The sequence below is a fragment of the Acanthopagrus latus genome, chromosome 9 (genome assembly GCF_904848185.1).
Source record: "Acanthopagrus latus isolate v.2019 chromosome 9, fAcaLat1.1, whole genome shotgun sequence".
Taxonomy (NCBI): Eukaryota; Metazoa; Chordata; class Actinopteri; order Spariformes; family Sparidae; genus Acanthopagrus; species Acanthopagrus latus.
In genome coordinates, this window is record NC_051047.1 from 21,742,883 (window position 1) to 21,759,703 (window position 16,821).

At 43.1% G+C, this 16,821-nt stretch overlaps 1 long non-coding RNA gene across 1 annotated transcript in view; it reads right to left on the minus strand.

Annotated features, from left to right (window-relative positions):
- Positions 1 to 1,273: 1,273 nt before the first annotated feature.
- The window catches only part of LOC119026399, a 47,196-nt gene continuing 31,648 nt past the window's right edge, over positions 1,274 to 16,821 (minus strand). Inside the window, exons 4-5 of the long non-coding RNA XR_005077137.1 lie at positions 7,402 to 7,522; positions 1,274 to 1,519 (exon numbers count right to left, since the gene is read on the minus strand). This is a non-coding gene — a long non-coding RNA (uncharacterized LOC119026399). The remainder of the gene's footprint in view (positions 1,520 to 7,401; positions 7,523 to 16,821) is intronic.

The following is a 16,821-nucleotide window of genomic DNA, read 5'->3' on the forward strand; positions in this document are numbered from 1 at the left end:
ACAGTCATGCATTTGTCACTGAAGACCACTGTAAGATATTTGCTTACACATGCAGTTATTTTCAGCTTTGAAGTCTCCCTCTAATTGCCATTGCCTTTTGAAGTTAGCAGGGCTTGTATGCTTCAAATGCTCAGCTAGGATGTCAGGTGGAGTCATTTAATCTTCGGAGCCGCTGGTGGTGGTTATCTCGCAACCTTGGCCCCACCTGGGAGGGCAGTCCTTGGGGGTTTTAACACTGTCCCTCTTTGCTTTTGTCGGCGTACTTTATGTTAATAGATGGATGCAAATGTGGTGCCCAACGACAATTTCTGTCACAGTCCTCCCAGGTGTTACTCAGAGTTTATGACCCTTATCGAGGTGCGTGCATGTACGTATGTGTGTGAGGGCAACTGAGGGAGCATGAGTGCCAGACAGAGGGAGAGAGAGGGTCCATAATAGAATTAGGAGTGATTGAGTTCAGTGGCATGCACAATTCTATTCACCCTCACATTTAAAAGACCCCTGAGTAATTGTTGCTGTTTGTAGTTGGGCAGATGGATAAGCGGTACAGCCTCAGTAGGCGAAATGTCAAAGACAAGAGAAAAAAAAAAAACCCACACAGACTTCAAGGACACAGTCAAGGACAAACCGCATCATGGATTAGAGACAACAAAACTTTTACATGCAATATATCATGCATCAAACCTCAATTTACTCCATGCACACTTGTGGAGAGAACAAAAAGCTGTGTTGTTGGTTTGGTTCTGTTTATGAGAAATCTAGGCTAAATATTTTGTCCTGAAGATTTAACCTCAACGCACCCGTACTTGTTTAAAATGCAGAGCATCTGTCTCTGCATACGAATGTTCAATGATTTAGTCTTTGTCTCCACCTCCCACTTCTTCCAGCAAGTCCTCTTTTAATTCACCTGTGCACCCACGTTGGCGATCGCACTGGTGATTAAAATTTGTGTTATTTGCTAGATTACCTTCGCATACAGGGTGTGCTTAAAATGAGTAATGTCCCAAAAGAGCACTTTAAGAAGTGCATGCTGGCCTGATTATCGGCAGATAAAAGCCCCTAGTCTTCGCTCTTATTCCCAGTGAGCATGACTTGGGAGCTCTAAAGGAAAAGCAGAACCATTATATTCATGAGGAACAAAGAGGAGGCAGAGGGCTCGAGTTCAGAGCACACGACTTTCCTGAAAGAGCCACTGTCTTAACACCAAAGCTCGGAAAAGGCAGAGAGCCTCACAGAGAAACCAGCATGCGAGACAAAAAAAGATCCAGTAAAATTGATTTAACGTGCTGCTGCTTTTAACTGCAGCTTTATTAATGTTAAAAAGGAATATAAAATGCTCCACTGACACAAAGAGACACTGAATATCAACATCATTGGTCATTTTGTTGGAACAAAGCGACCAGTGTGTTTGCTGTCCTGAGCAGTGACCTCCTGCTGCGAGAGTAATCGTCTTCTCTTTGTAGTGAATGTGGACACGGTGTGAGATGATTATACTTTGAGAAAACATCCCGGTGACTGGCTGGGTAAACAAATTGCACAAATTGAGGGTCGCAACACTTTTAAAAGGCAACTTATAAAGATAATTTTCAGCTTTAAGCTTTTATTAGCATTATTGTAACATGCTTTAATGTTCACAAAACAAATTATTTTCTCATTCTGTCCATTGTGGCAGCACCTTTCGTCACCCTACTCTTTGGTGGAGCGCATGGCTGCGGATGATTACTTCATGGTTGTGACATCACAACGTTACGAGAGTCCTGAGGGCTCATTGAAAGGCACAGTTTCTGGCCGTAAATCTCACTTTTTACAACATGGACCTTTAATTTTGGTGATATTTTCCTAACCTAAAAGGTTATATCCAGATATTTCTGATTCCATTGAACATAATAAAATGCTCACATTTCATTTGCACATTATAATAACCTAAAATAATAATGGGCCTTGATACATCTACACTGTAAGAAGTGGGGAACAAAATCTTTGCTGCCATTCAGCTCAAAACAAATCCAAGACAAAATCAATGTAAAGCGTTTCTGCAAACGTTCATATTTGTACATGTCTTGTAAGAATATTATCTTTTCTACACTACAATATGTCATATCACATTCACATTACGTTTTAACCTGACTGCCGTATTGGGAGCTGTGTCGGTGGAGTCATAGGCAAGAAGGCTGTGAAGCCAGTGACTGCTGTTCGAGACTATGTTTCAACATCTGAATGTATGAAACAAATGGATATATCTAGCCGGATGTCAAACATTTTCCTGCCATGCTATCAGCAATAAAACTATACATTTTATGAGATGTAGTGACAATTTCTAGCTTTGTTTGTTGCAACAGAACTGTGTGAGACTTCTGGACATCTCCAGTCATGTTTGTGGCAACAAAAACCAGCCTAAGCCTAACCAAGTGGTTTTTGTGCCTTAAGCTAACCTGATCATAAGCACAGCACTGTCCCAAGATAAAACTTAGAACTGAACCTAAAGAAAATTTAACGGAGCCACTTAAAGAAGCTGAGCTTTAAGTTTTTAAGCTGTGCCATCTTAACTGGGCTCCACTTCTCAACTCACACATTAAACCCTCTATATCACAACACTTCTGATCCTGTTGGCTTCATTTGAATGATTTAGTCTTACTTTAAACAATATAACAAAACATTTCTGAAACTAACATTATGTCAAAGTCACAGAAATGTACTTTGCCAACATTTACACTGGCGGGTTCAAGATAAATGCTCCTGCTCTACACGAGTGACACCTGACAGTTTGGGAACCATGGAATTAAAGCAACATTATGTAGGAACTGAAATTCGTGGGATTTTTTTGGGCGCCCCCACAGTTTTTGAGAGCCACACCACTGTCTTTAATACAAAATCCCAGGTTTGTAACAATTTGTCAGAAGTTAAAGCTAAACTCATTACATCATAACAGTGTTGACAACTTGTATGTTGAAGTAAACAGGCACAGTATGTAGCGCTGTGATCCTTCCCTCTGACTTAAGTGACACAGTGGTGGGTGGAGGTGGGCGGAGTGACTTAGACAGAGACACCATTCACCTTATTACAAGTCACTGAAACATCAACAGGATTTTGAACATGTTTTTTAAAGTTAAAACCTTCCTTTAAATTGCATAATGTTAAATCCAAGGACACTGGTGAAGTTAAACTTTGTGCAACCCTGGGCAAGCTCTTATCAAAGTGTCTCCACACAACACGGCTCAGTAGGAGGTCCAGATAATATTTACTGACCTGAGCCTTCACCTCATACATTGTCAGCTGTAAATTGCAGATGAGTTCTCTGTTGATGCTGTAATGTACTGCCGTGGTGTGGGAGTGAAGTTGAAGGCCAAGTGTTGAAAATAAACAAAGATACAATGTAGTGTACATGGAACTCATATTTAAGTATCTTTCTCATTTTTCATAGCCTAGTTATTTTACTGTTCATGCCCTTTATTGCATAACTTTCTGTGTGCAGTTACCTGAATTGATCTGAAGTTTACTTTCTACTTTCTATGATACTAAACACAATTTGGAACCAATTGTATGGTTAATAGCAAAGAATGCACCAATCTCAGTGGTTATCTGCAAAAACATAAAAGACATTCTGCAAATGAACAAATCAACATCAGTTTGATTGATATTCCTTTGACTGCACAAAAACAAAAAAAAGCAAATTTAGGGAAAGAAGACATTGTGGAGGCGTCTTATAAAAATAACTCGACAGTAGTGTGATTGACAATCTCTGGAGTGCACAGGTAAGAAAATGAATCAAAAATGGAGATAACTATTTTTGCAAATGAACCCTTCGGTCTTTTATGTTGAGATTTCATTCACACCTAAAGTATTTACTGCAGATCGAAAGACGTTCACTGACAGCTTTGCCAGCCTCTGCGGAGGCCTCGTGGATGCCGGTTACCTTAGCTCCAGGGTAGAAGCTGCTTCAAGGCAGACAGCTTATCAGGGTGAGTGACAAGTGCTGGGGTGGGAGGAGGCGAGAAGTGCTCAACAAATGATCCAATTTCTGCCTCAAGGTAAGAGTTTGTACAAAGTGGTATTCAAATCTTTCCACTGAGACTCGGATAATGTTCTCTAAGATTGTACACTGGATCATTCATCAGAATTTCTTGAATTATAAATCATAAACAAAGCCCTAGCTGATTCATTAATTCACCCTGGGAAACAAAACACACAGTACCAGAACACATTTAACAATGTCACCATGTTTAAGCACAATGTTGTTGTTGATTAATCCATTCTAATTGTCATTATGGGACCAGATATTGTAGATCGTGAATCTATCGTACACAAAAGTGCTAATGTAGGCCTGGAATTACCACATCCTAATCAAACACGATGACGAAAACACACTTCATGTATTTCACACTTCATACATTCGAGGTCTGATAGAAGTGTGTGGGGGGTGGGGGGGGGGGGGGGGGGGGGATAGGGTGTGAAAGAAAGCCACCTTTTACATGGCTGATGACATTAAACCCTCAATAAAAACAGGTCTATATCGCTCTGCCATTTGAAACTGACCACAACAAGCCAATCATGTGACGGGAGAGGAGTTCAGGAGAGCTGTGAATTATATTGCAAGACGAGCAGGATGTTTTGGCCGGCGGAGTTTTGGAGATGCAATTTAAAACGAGTGAAGTATCAGGTAAGAAAGAGCAGCGGTGAGAGGAGTGACACCTTGGCGACACCCAGGCGAGAGGCTGCCAAGCGGCACACCACTGTCCAAGAGGGCGTTTCAACAAGGCCATTAGATGTTATTCAACAAGACGTCGGGACATTCTCCAGCCTGGTTACTGGCAACAGAAATTGGATATTCTAAACTAGATGTCAGGGCAATGTGCAGCCCGTGTATGTGGTGACAGAAACAGGTTAGGCAAGACATGATTATTATTTTTTTTTAAACAAAACAAACCAAAAAGCACAGCACTGTCAAAAGTTAGAATTGAAAATTAAAGGTTTCAACCAGATATGCGGTTTTTCGCAAAAGCTCGCACCAGAAAACTTTGACCGACAAATGAGAAGATTTTGCTTTCCATCAGCACCTGCAACTGAAAGCGGGTGCTGCTGATTCTAGAGGGAAATTGTCACAAAATTATAACCAAGGATCTGAATTGTAGGGTTCACTATAAACTAAGGCTTAGATATGTGCTGGAAAACTGTTATTGTTTATTAAGTAATCGACGTTATCAGTATACACTGTCAAACCAGAAAGTAATACTGAGCTACTAGCTAGAGGTTTGAGATTCAGCTGGATTTTTGTGACGCATGAGTGTTACTTGCCATCAACACTGCTGTGCTTTTTGTTATGAAAGTATTAGTATTGCTGACTCCATAGTGGCGTAGGCTTTGCCCTTTTCATGAGTCATTATGCACCCCCTCCATTTCATTGTCTGAAATCGTACATGTTGAGACTGTTGCTTTTCATCTGAGCCCTTATGTTCCCACCACTTTGACACAAGGAGTGAAGAAAGAGGCAGCCCTTCCTCAGTATGAGAAGATATTAACAAAAAAACGGACCAAGACCATCAGCAATGTGATGATATTTTGGCAATGCAGCATTGAAGACTTCACTACTAAAGCCCACCAACCACAGTTCAGTGCAAAGAGATTCTGTGCGTGTATTGCATTTCACTGGGACGCAAATGAATCACTTCTCAAGGCTTTTGGAGGAAGCAGGCAGTGTGGGATTGAGTCAAAGTCTGAGAAAAGACAGGGGTCAAAGGTTGGACCATTTAACTTCATGCAAGGATGAACAAAATTTTCCTAGAGGAAATCCTTACTGAATTGCCCAGAGGCTGAAAGTGAAAAAGTAATGCCATGGAGGGCAAGTCTTTACCAACAGCAGTAGAAATGTAGAGTAGAAGATCATTATTTTGGTTTTTTCGGAGGCCCTAATTTGTCTTCCCTTTCAAGATAGCAGGTTCAAAGTAAATTCTTGAAGTGAGTGGTTGATTATTTACACAATGCTTGCTAACGAGCAAAACTTCTCACACTTAAGAGCTTTGACATCCACACTGCAACAAGAGAGAGGCAGTAGAGGGGGTGTTACGCCATGTTTCCCCACTTCAAGTCAGTCCTCATGTCAAGACTTAAGTGCTACTCAACCCCAGCAAACATGCAGCAAATTATGACAGTACAGAGCCTTAAGTAGGTCTTCCAGCACCGTGCCCTGATACTGAATACCTAAAAAACTACCACATTTATTGTTTTGTTACCTTTAGGATCAAAGATCAATATAAAGACTTGCATGTATTTACAGCCCTGTTTCAAGTCTGGTTTTCCCTCATCTCACCTTTTAGATCTGTTCATGTCTCCACTAACTTCTGAGATTTAATTTTCTTACTCCCAGTTTGATGTCTTTTATCCCATTTACTTATTTTTAGGGATTAGAGCTTTGTTAAAATTGAGAGACATATCTGGCTCATTCGGAGGAAAATGCTACTAGTCAACAACTTTGTCTGCCATTTGGTGAGCAATATGTGACATAGCCCGATAGTGTTGTTTTAGTATCAGGTAGTGGTATCAGGCCAACTGAAACAACCTGCCACTGCATCTGAAAATGTATTATTTAGAGCAGAATTTAAAGGTCCTAAAACCAAAACAAAAAGCTGAAAGACACCAAACTTCAGAGTCGAGTAATGTCTGTTTGGAGGCTTTGGAAACTGAATCCATCAAGGAATGTCCTCGGTGATTGTTTATCTGTTTTCCATTTTGAAAACAGTTGTTGTTGTTAGCATGATTGTTAACCACCTACTGGCAGTTCCATGATGAAGTGGGACCAAATCACAGGTTGTGCTTCTGACTGAGAGCCTCCATAAGGCTTAACAATATCACCCACCGTTAATAAATGCTAGCATTTGCCTTCAATTGTTCCAATTGGTCACACAGTTGTGCCAAACATATGAGCACATTCAGTGAACACAATGATGTACATTCCTAAGCAGCCTACACTATCATAGAGGGTTCCACAGCACAGACGCCAAACGCAATGATATTGCACAAATACCATCTATGAAAACATTGCACGGATGCTACAAAGACTCTACAAAAACTGTAAATGCTGTATAGTACATATATGCTGTACTGTACAGTTGCTACATAAGGCCTTCTTTTCTCTTGATTTCACCTCAGCTATTACCTGTGCAATGGTACTTTACAGCCTCTAGGTGAGGTGGCTGCAGATAGAAACATTGGCTGAAAATGGTGAAATAATGTAATGAAAAACAATACTGATGATTGATAGCACGAGATGTCGGTTTTGTGATGATGTCCCTGCACAACGGCTATTCTGACTGCAATCTTCTGTGGATAGCACTTTACAAACTATTGATCATTACATTTCCAGCAGTGCACGTATTCTCCTGCCAGACTGTACATTATAGGACTCACCTAACCGCTCGCTGGCAAACCCAAGCTATTATCCAGACTGAAACGTAGGGAAGACATAGCAGGGTAGCTCTCCAAGGCTCCTCTTCCTCTAATTGGCGAGACACCGTCTGACAATGGAAGGCTGAGAGAGCAGAGGGTTTGTCAGTTGGGAGCAATGAAGTGAAAACAAGAGAAATTTGGGAATAACTTTGCAGCGTGAGGTAGATAAAGCGCCCACTGATCACCCTCCATTTGCTTTAAGTGCTTCAGATTTCCCCATATTACAAAACGTGGGCATTTCGCAAGATATACTGTTTGGTTAAAAAGACTCTTTTCAGCTGAGCAGCGTTTTTAAGGATCATTGACACAGTCACCCGGAGACTTCAAACCTACTGTATGCATCTTGAACTCAGCAGGAGTGCACACTTTTACCACCCCACAGACACTCTAATGGTGGTCACTGAAAAAAAAAAGGAAGCACTTGAAGGTAAAAATACCAACTCCTTTGTCACATAGCACCACATCCATCTATATAAGTGTTTGTCTTATAGCTGATACAGGAAGCCCCTGTGGCGATTAGGTGCAGTGGTGAAGGCTGAAGCATACGGAGTGCAACCTATTTTTGGGAGTTGACTTTTTTTGCTGATGGTGACAATTGCTCAGGCGAGCTGGTGTTCAGGTTCAAAGGCCACCGTATCTCTCCCTCTCCTGATTCGTCTCACATGGATTAAATAGGCCTCTTCTTTGACTGTCCATCCTTATTACAGAAACGTGCTGCGTTTGCATTTTCGCACACAGCAGCACCTCCGTTTATGCACCGCGACGGTATCACAATTCTCTCGCTCAAAAATAAAAATAAAATAAAAATGAAAAAAGCAGTGGGTTCTGAAGGCCGGAACAACATTTGGCAACCAATTACTGTGTCTCACTTCAAGGTAAAACAATGCTTGATGACGACATGAACTCGGTTTCACTTGGTGCTTGTAGAATAGGATTCTTTTAATATAGAGAGGTAAAATTGAGTGCAGCCCGGTGCTGGTGACGAGCGAGTGCAGATTTTAGGAACCAAAGCAAATTAATGTAATAACATCAGACATGCCAAAGCCATAGGACTAGACGCTGTGCTTTTTTCCTCTGCTGAGGACAAGCTGAACTCCTAAGGCCCTTTTAAATTGCTTCCCTTGGTAAATTAATCATCCATTGATTTAATCTAAATCCAGCCTTTTGGTCTGGTCCTTGCTGAGTTCATGCACTGGGTGAGTGCTCCATGGTGAGTGATGATTGACACTCATGTTAGAGGTGAGAAAAAGTAATGACATAGAAATACCGCAAATGCACCTCATTTATATAAATGAAACCTTTTATTTAGGAATCCATTTGTTTGATTTTACATTAAATACACGTTCGCTTAAAGGTTTGATCCGTCATTTTTGACCATGGAGTTCTTGATACAGTATTCGACTTTCACATGAATATAGCCAGTATTCAGTGTTCAAAGTACATTTACAACATATCTGTGCAAAGCAAACAGTTTATGCCGCTACATTTATGTTCAAAATCTCAATCTACATTCATAAGCCTCACTGATAACTTTTTTATGTTGACATCATAATATTGGTATTATTTTGTATTGGTGAAGACCCATTCTCTGACTTTCTGATTTGCTTGTTGTGTTCATCTGTGTGTTTGGATGCAGGTTGCAATGCTGTGTTTTAAAATTTGCAGGCAGGATTTTACAACTTCTGTTTATACAGTACGTGGGCCTTGCATCATGTCTTTTCAAAGATCCACATTCACTGATGCTGTTATCTTCATTTGTTTATCTTCAGTGAATCATACCAAGACCAGCTCACTACATGCTCGATATGTACTCAGACACTTTCACACTTCCTTTTAAATATTTTACTTCTCAGTGACGTCTCTGAGTGCACAAAATAGCCCGGCCTGCTTCTAATTAAACTTGCAATTCATCATCAGCATGTTACTAATAACCACTGGACAATGAGCTTTTTTAATATTGGCATAGACGGATACAGGTCCGCTCCAATTTCCTAATAATTTCCATGAAATTTTCTGGGGAGAATTATATAAAATGCTAATGATTATAGGGAAAAAAGTTAACTTTCAAGACAAGCATAATTACCAGCCCAGTCGCACAGATGTAATATTAGCAGTTAATGATAAATTACAGATACGTCCACGGTTGACATTTGTGCCAAACGTCACATATCGAGTTCACCTTGTATTTTCATTAGCCTGCTCTCACATCAGGTGGTAGAGGGGGCATGATGGGGATATGACAAACCACAAGGCTCCCAAGCAAGCAGCCGCACTGTGGCCACAGGGAGATTTCTAAGCTGTTTTTATGGGTGACCAACACAGGCGAGCTACTTCAGCCAAATCATGATCTTTGTCTTCACCCCACCCTGGTTTTTGTGCCTAAAGCTCACCAGACCATAAGCATAAAGAAGCATGCATGCTTAGCCAACAATGACTGGCAATTGAGTTGATAATTGTACCATTTATTTTTTTACTGGTCAATCCAGTGTGTGGTTATTGGAAGGTTGCTTGTTCCATTCCCCTGGACTGCATGTCGAAGTGTCCTTGGGCAAGATACTGAAGCCCAAACTGCTCCTGATGTGCTGGTCGCCACCTTGCATGGCAGCCACTGCCATATGTTTGAATTGCTGTAAGTAGCTTTGGACAAAAATGCCTTAAAATATAAATGTAAAATGCAAACATGCTCCTGCTTCACATCTTCTGGAGAAGTGAAACTCCTACTAAGTCTTATTAGAATCTACCTGAGCAAAAATTAAAACAAAACAGTGGCAGGATGAAAATATGATTTTTTTTTTTTCCATCATGTCTTGTCTATTGAATTGGACATCACAGTGAGATACTAACCAATGGGGATGACCAACCCAAAGGAATATTAAATGCTGAAGTGAGCTGTTAAGTTACAAATAAGAGCACCAAGATGAAAGCCAACAGACTTATCATCACATATAACAAGTATGGGCCTAGAATGGTAAAATAAGCCCCAGATAACACTGTTGCATTGCAGCATACTGATGCCGTGTTTGTTTACTCTTGCTGCAAGCCACAACGACTTAATCCCTGTTTTGTACCTTTGCCATCTCAGGACAGCAAGCCGCTGGGACGCCGGCGACTCTGGTCATGTTTCGTATCAGCTGATCTAGCACAGCAACGGTGTGTTTTGCAAAGCCTGCCCTGTGAGAATGATAAATTGAAGTGATACATGTGTGGTCTCACCTGTGCGGCTCAGGAGTCTCTTGGGTGAAAAACTATAGTCTGTTTGTGTGTGTGTGTGTGTGTGTGTGTGTGTGTGTGTGTGTGTGTGTGTGTGTGTGTGTGTGTGTGTGGAACCTATCTCCTCTCCTGGGGGGAGTTTGGGGTGCTGCATGGGCTCGGCGGGGCCTCTGGGAAGACATTATTGCCCACCCACCTATCCCCTTGGGTTGTAGCTGCCTATATCTCTGCCAGAGATGCTTGAATGTCATTTGTTACTCCTAGCATCTTATTGCACTTCCTCCTGCAGGTGTGATTCTTTCTTCACAGGGCTCATTTCTTATGTGGTGAGTTACTAAATATTACATTTTTAATTTTTCCACAGTCTCTTTCTAGACATTCTGCGGTACACTTCTCCTAAAAAGTGCTACATATACCGACTCCGACAGATAAAGTAATTGCTCCTGACAAATCTGGGCTTCATGCTCTGCAGCTGGATCCATTGACGTGAATTATTTATTTCAAGTCAATGAACTGAATATTTGAGTTCTTTTTTTTTGTGTCTTTGAATTTTTCCTGAGCAATGTGGCAGCCAGTAACTGCTATTATAATGTACAATGCGCATATTAAGACCTACTGTGAGAGAGCGGTTTTCCATTTTAGCTAATTCAACACGGGGCCTCGCATCCCATTTATTTTGTTTTTTTTTGTCTTTGTCTATCGTTAATTAATCCCTGAATGTTCTGATGATGCAGATTCGGAGGTAAAACGTTGATATTGAGTTCAGCTGAAGGTTAAAATGTCGTCTCCTATCTTGCTTGTAGCTAGAGAGAGTTAGAGAACTAAGATTAATTTGGTGGAATCGGGGCTCCCGACCTGACATTTGACGCATTGCGATCTTTCTAGTGAAAGATTTCACACGGAATGATTTCATGATCAGTGCTTTATTTTCTAAACTGATGAGACTGAATGCATCCTTGAGCAAGCGCAGGCGATTGACTGATGACAGAGGGAGCAACCTTTGCCTTAAATAGCCGGGCATTAACGTCCTGCAGGCCGCTCCCAAAGCACTTTAACAACTTTAACGTCGGCTCTGAAAAAGATGGGGCTTCTGAAAATATCTCTCTCCTCAGAGGGCCTCTCTCTTCGGACTTTCATTCTGTGATCAGTCAGGGATGTGTCAGAGATCAATTAAAATGTGTAAACATCAGGAAGGCCTCCGGTTCAGATCCCATTTGTTTGCTCACATTGGGATACTGTGCGGTCATGCAGTGACCTCCGTTCATCTTACAGACGTCACGTGATTGTAAACAAATTCTAAATGTGTTGGAGTACTCAGATTACTTTCTTGTTGTAAAAAGTAGCATAATGTGTTAGATTTGTTTTTCAATTATCTTTTATTTAGTTACAATTTCAAAATAAGTGATCCCTGTTCCCTGTTCTGTTTGCTTCCACAAAATAAAGAGAATGTCTGACGCATTCGAGCCATTTCTGTTTCTGTCCTACTTCCAGGCGAGAGGTACAGAGCCTCTCCGGATGTGTAAGTGCTGCAGGCGTAACTCAACTAGCAAGATGTTCAGCAGAGGAGCAGAGAGTGTAGCCTCTGGTTCATTAGTCACATGGTGAAACATGATGAACTGTAGGCTATATGAGCCTGTGTTCATAGAGGCTGCTGCTACAACTGTATGTCCTTGCTCGGTCTCTGTTTACCTCCATGTACTTCAAATAATTCCACCTTTTTAGCTGCGGTCGAATTGGAAAAGGAATACTTGTGAGGGCATATTCTAACCACTGCCTCCAGGCATTAAACCGAACAATGGGGGAGAAAAGAAGTGAAGGCAGGAAAAGTGAAACTAAATTTAATTTAGTGTAGTTTTCCACAGTTGGAGCAGGTTTTGGTTTAATGCCACACTTGCAACATTTCTTGTAGACTGGTGAGCTGTTATTCTGAAATTGGCTATTCAGAGATCTATTATAGAAGGTAGCTGACAGACTTGGACAGAAAATAGGACTCAGTTGCAGATTGGGCGAAAGTACAATCAAATTTTATTAATCTGATTTTGTTATTCTCCAGGATGAATGAAAACAAAATGACTATGAAAATCTTCATCAGACAAACAAGACAAACAACAAGGAACATGAAATAACAAAAGGCGCTCCCGAAGGAGGAATCTACTCTATTCTAGAATTTCTGAGAAATTAACGATTACAAAATAAAACTCTCCGAAGAGGAAAAGACAGGCTATGAAATGCACTGCTCTAAGTTATCAAAATTAATCAACAAAAAATCACTCACAAGGAGGACAAACAAAAGGCTATGAAAATTCAAACTTCAAACTCAAAACTTCTAACCAGAAAATTTACAAAGAAAAATCACTCTCCTAGAGAGGCAAAATACAGATGAATAAAACAAGATAATACTTAACACGACGAGGTTCAAGGCTGTGGTTCAAGGCTTTAGTATGCGACATGGAAGACGAAATACTTAGGCAACGAAGACAGGGGAAGACAGAGACTATATACACATGAGGGAGGGGAACACAGGTGGAAACAATCAGGAATCAGGGATGACGTCAGACCAGGGACACAGAAGGAAGGGCAAGTGACCTGAAACGAAAGGAGAGTTAATTTCAAAATAAAACAGGAAGTTCACAAGACAGATCCCAAGACAAGACAACCTCACCGCGATGTGACAGTACCCCCCCCTCTAGGGCCGACTCCTGACGGCCCAGGCTGATCGAGATTGTCCTTATGGAAGTCCGTTATCAACTGTGGGTCTACGATATGTCGAGATGGCACCCATTGCCGTTCCTCCGGGCCATATCCTTCCCAGTCCACCAGGTACTGTCTGCCTCGGCCCCGGTTCCGGACTGCTAGTAGACGCTTGACCTTATAAACTGGACCTCCTTCGATGACCTCGGGTGGTGGTGGGGGCGTGGTGGTAGGCACCAACCTACTTTCCTTTACCGGCTTGACCTGGCTGACGTGGAATGTGGGATGTACACGCAGGGACCGAGGCAAACGTAGACGAACTGCTGCAGGTCCAACCTTCCTGGTGACTGGGAATGGCCCTACGAAACGAGGTGCCAGTTTCTTAGAAGGCACATTGAGGTTGAGGTCCTTGGCCGATAACCAAACCCTTTGCCCGGGCTGGTATTCAGGAGCTGGGCGTCTTCTCCGATCTGCATACTTCTTTACACGATCTCCCTGCCGAATGAGAACCTGTCTGGCAGCTGCCCAGATGCGGCGACATCGTTGGATCATGGCATATGCTGAGGGAACCGAGACTTCCTTTTCATTGTCTGGAAAGAGAGGTGGTGCATAACCGAAAGCACAATGAAATGGAGAGAGACCAGTAGCAGAAGTTGGTAGTGAATTATGGGCATACTCAACCCAGACCAGGTGTTTGCTCCATGTCGAGGGGTTCTGGTGGACCACGCATCGGAGGCCGGTTTCCAACTGTTGATTCAGTCGTTCGGTCTGGCCGTTAGCCTCTGGATGGTAACCTGATGTCAGGCTTGCTGTGGCCCCAATCAGCTTGCAGAACTCCTTCCAGAATTTGGATATGAATTGGGGCCCCCGGTCTGATACAATGTCCTTAGGGAATCCGTGGACTCGAAAAACTTGCGTCATCATGAGTTCTGCTGTTTCTTTGGCTGATGGTAGTTTCGGGAGTGCAATGAAACGTACCATCTTAGAGAATCGATCCACCACTGTGAGAACAGTGGTGTTTCCTTGAGAGACCGGGAGCCCAGTGACGAAGTCCAGGGAGATATCCGACCAGGGTCTGGATGGGATGGGTAGAGGCTGTAAGAGTCCTGGTCGGGCCTTGGACGACGATTTGTTGCGAGCACAGACCGAACACGCCTCTATGTACTCCCGGACCTCCGACTCCATTGCTGGCCACCAGAATCTCCGGGAGATGACGTACATGGTTCGTTTAACCCCCGGATGGCATGAAAGCAGCGAGGTGTGAGCCCAATGAATCACCTGTGACCGTAGCTCTGCGGGAACAAATAGGCGATTGTCTGGACAGCCACGAGGCGATGGGGCTCCACCATTAGCCTGCTTTACCTCGTTTTCTATAGGCCAGCTCACCGCTCCTACCACACAGTTCAGTGGCAGGATAGGTTCGGTCTGCTTGGCCCTTGGCTCGGGATCAAAGAGTCTGGAAAGCACATCGGGTTTCACGTTTTTGGATCCCGGCCTGTAAGACAAAGTAAAAGAGAAGCGGTTAAAGAACAGCGCCCACCTGGCCTGGCGAGAATTCAATCTTTTGGCCTTCTTAATAAATTCCAGATTTTTATGATCAGTCCAGACAATGAAAGGTATCTCAGCCCCCTCTAGCCAATGTCGCCATTCCTCCAACGCTAGTTTCACAGCCAGCAATTCCCGATTACCCACGTCGTAGTTCCGCTCTGCTGCAGATAGTCGTCGGGACAGGAACGCGCAGGGGTGCATCTTACCGTCCCTCTCAGATCTTTGGGACAGGACTGCTCCAACTCCGTCGTTAGAGGCGTCCACCTCCACCACGAATTGTCTCTGGGGGTCCGGCAGGGTGAGGATAGGGGCTGTGGTGAAGCGATGTTTTAGCTCCTGGAATGCCTTTTCAGCCGCCGAATTCCAAGCAAATGGGACCTGGGTGGAGGTAAGAGCATGGAGAGGAGCAGCTGTTGCGCTAAAACCTCTGACAAACCGCCTGTAAAAGTTAGCAAAACCAAGGAATTGCTGCACCTTTTTGCGGCTGTCTGGGGTAGGCCATTCGGCTACAGCGCTAACTTTAGCCGGATCCATCTGAACTCTTCCAGGAGCTACAATGAAGCCCAGGAACGAGACAGTCTCGGCATGAAAAACACTCTTTTCTGCTTTAACGTACAAATCGTGTTGAAGCAATCTTTCGAGGACTTGTGTTACATGGATCTGATGGGAAGCAAGATCGGGTGAGTATATCAGAATGTCATCCAGATAGACATAGACAAACTGGTCAAGAAAGTCTCTGAGTACGTCATTTATCATGGCTTGAAAAACAGCGGGTGCATTAGTCAGCCCGAAAGGCATAACACAATATTCGTAATGTCCATTCGGTGTGTTGAAACCTGTCTTCCACTCGTCTCCCTCCCGGATTCTGATCAGGTGATAGGCGTTACGAAGATCTAATTTGGTGAATATTTTGGCTTGTTGCAACTGGTCGAAGACAGAAGTCATCAGAGGGAGCGGGTATCGATTCTTGACAGTGATATCGTTCAAAGAACTATAGTCAATACAGGGGCGGAGCGAGCCATCCTTCTTTCCCACGAAAAAGAAGCCGGCTCCTGCTGGTGAAGATGAGGGGCGAATGAGTCCGGCTTTCAGAGATGCGGTGATGTATTCGTTCATTGCCTTCCTCTCGGGTCCGGATATGGAGTAAAGTCGCCCCTTCGGTATGGTGGATCCTGGAATCAGTTCGATGGTGCAGTCATATGGGCGATGAGGAGGCAGAGACAACGCTTTAGCTTTGTTAAAAACTTCTTTTAGATGGTGATAACAGCTTGGAACGGCGGTCAGGTCCGGATATTCTGCTTCTGGAACGGGATTGGTGGAGAATAAATTAATTTCTGCAACTGGGTCTGAAGTGCAGTGTTCGGTGCAATCCTCCCCCCACCCTCTGATCTGGCCACTCTTCCAGTCTATGTGAGGATTATGAAGGAAAAGCCAAGGCTGCCCCAGAATTAGAGAGTGAGAGGTGGAAGTGAATAAATGGAATTGGATATTCTCATGATGATGACCTATGGACAATTTAACCGGATTGCTTATGTGCGTGATGACAAAAATATCAGTTCCGTTCAGGGATCGTGCACGAATAGGCCTGGCTAGAGGCTGGTAGTCAATGTTTAGCTTCTTGGCAAGGTTATAGTCCATTAAACTTTCATCCGCTCCTGAGTCAATCATAACATTCATGTCTATGTACGAATTAATGGTAGCTGGAGTGAGAACACGAACAGCAGACTTAGCAACTTGATTGGAACTCACCCCCTGGATCCTTTTGACTGGACAAGAGTTGACGAGGTGACCCATTTCTCCGCAATAAAAGCATCTACCCTCTTGTCTTCTTCTCTGCCTTTCCTCCGAGGATATGCGAGCTCTTCCCAATTGCATGGGTTCCTCTTCGGTGTGGGGAGAAGACTTCTCTGGAGACGCGCGGTGCGGCGTCGG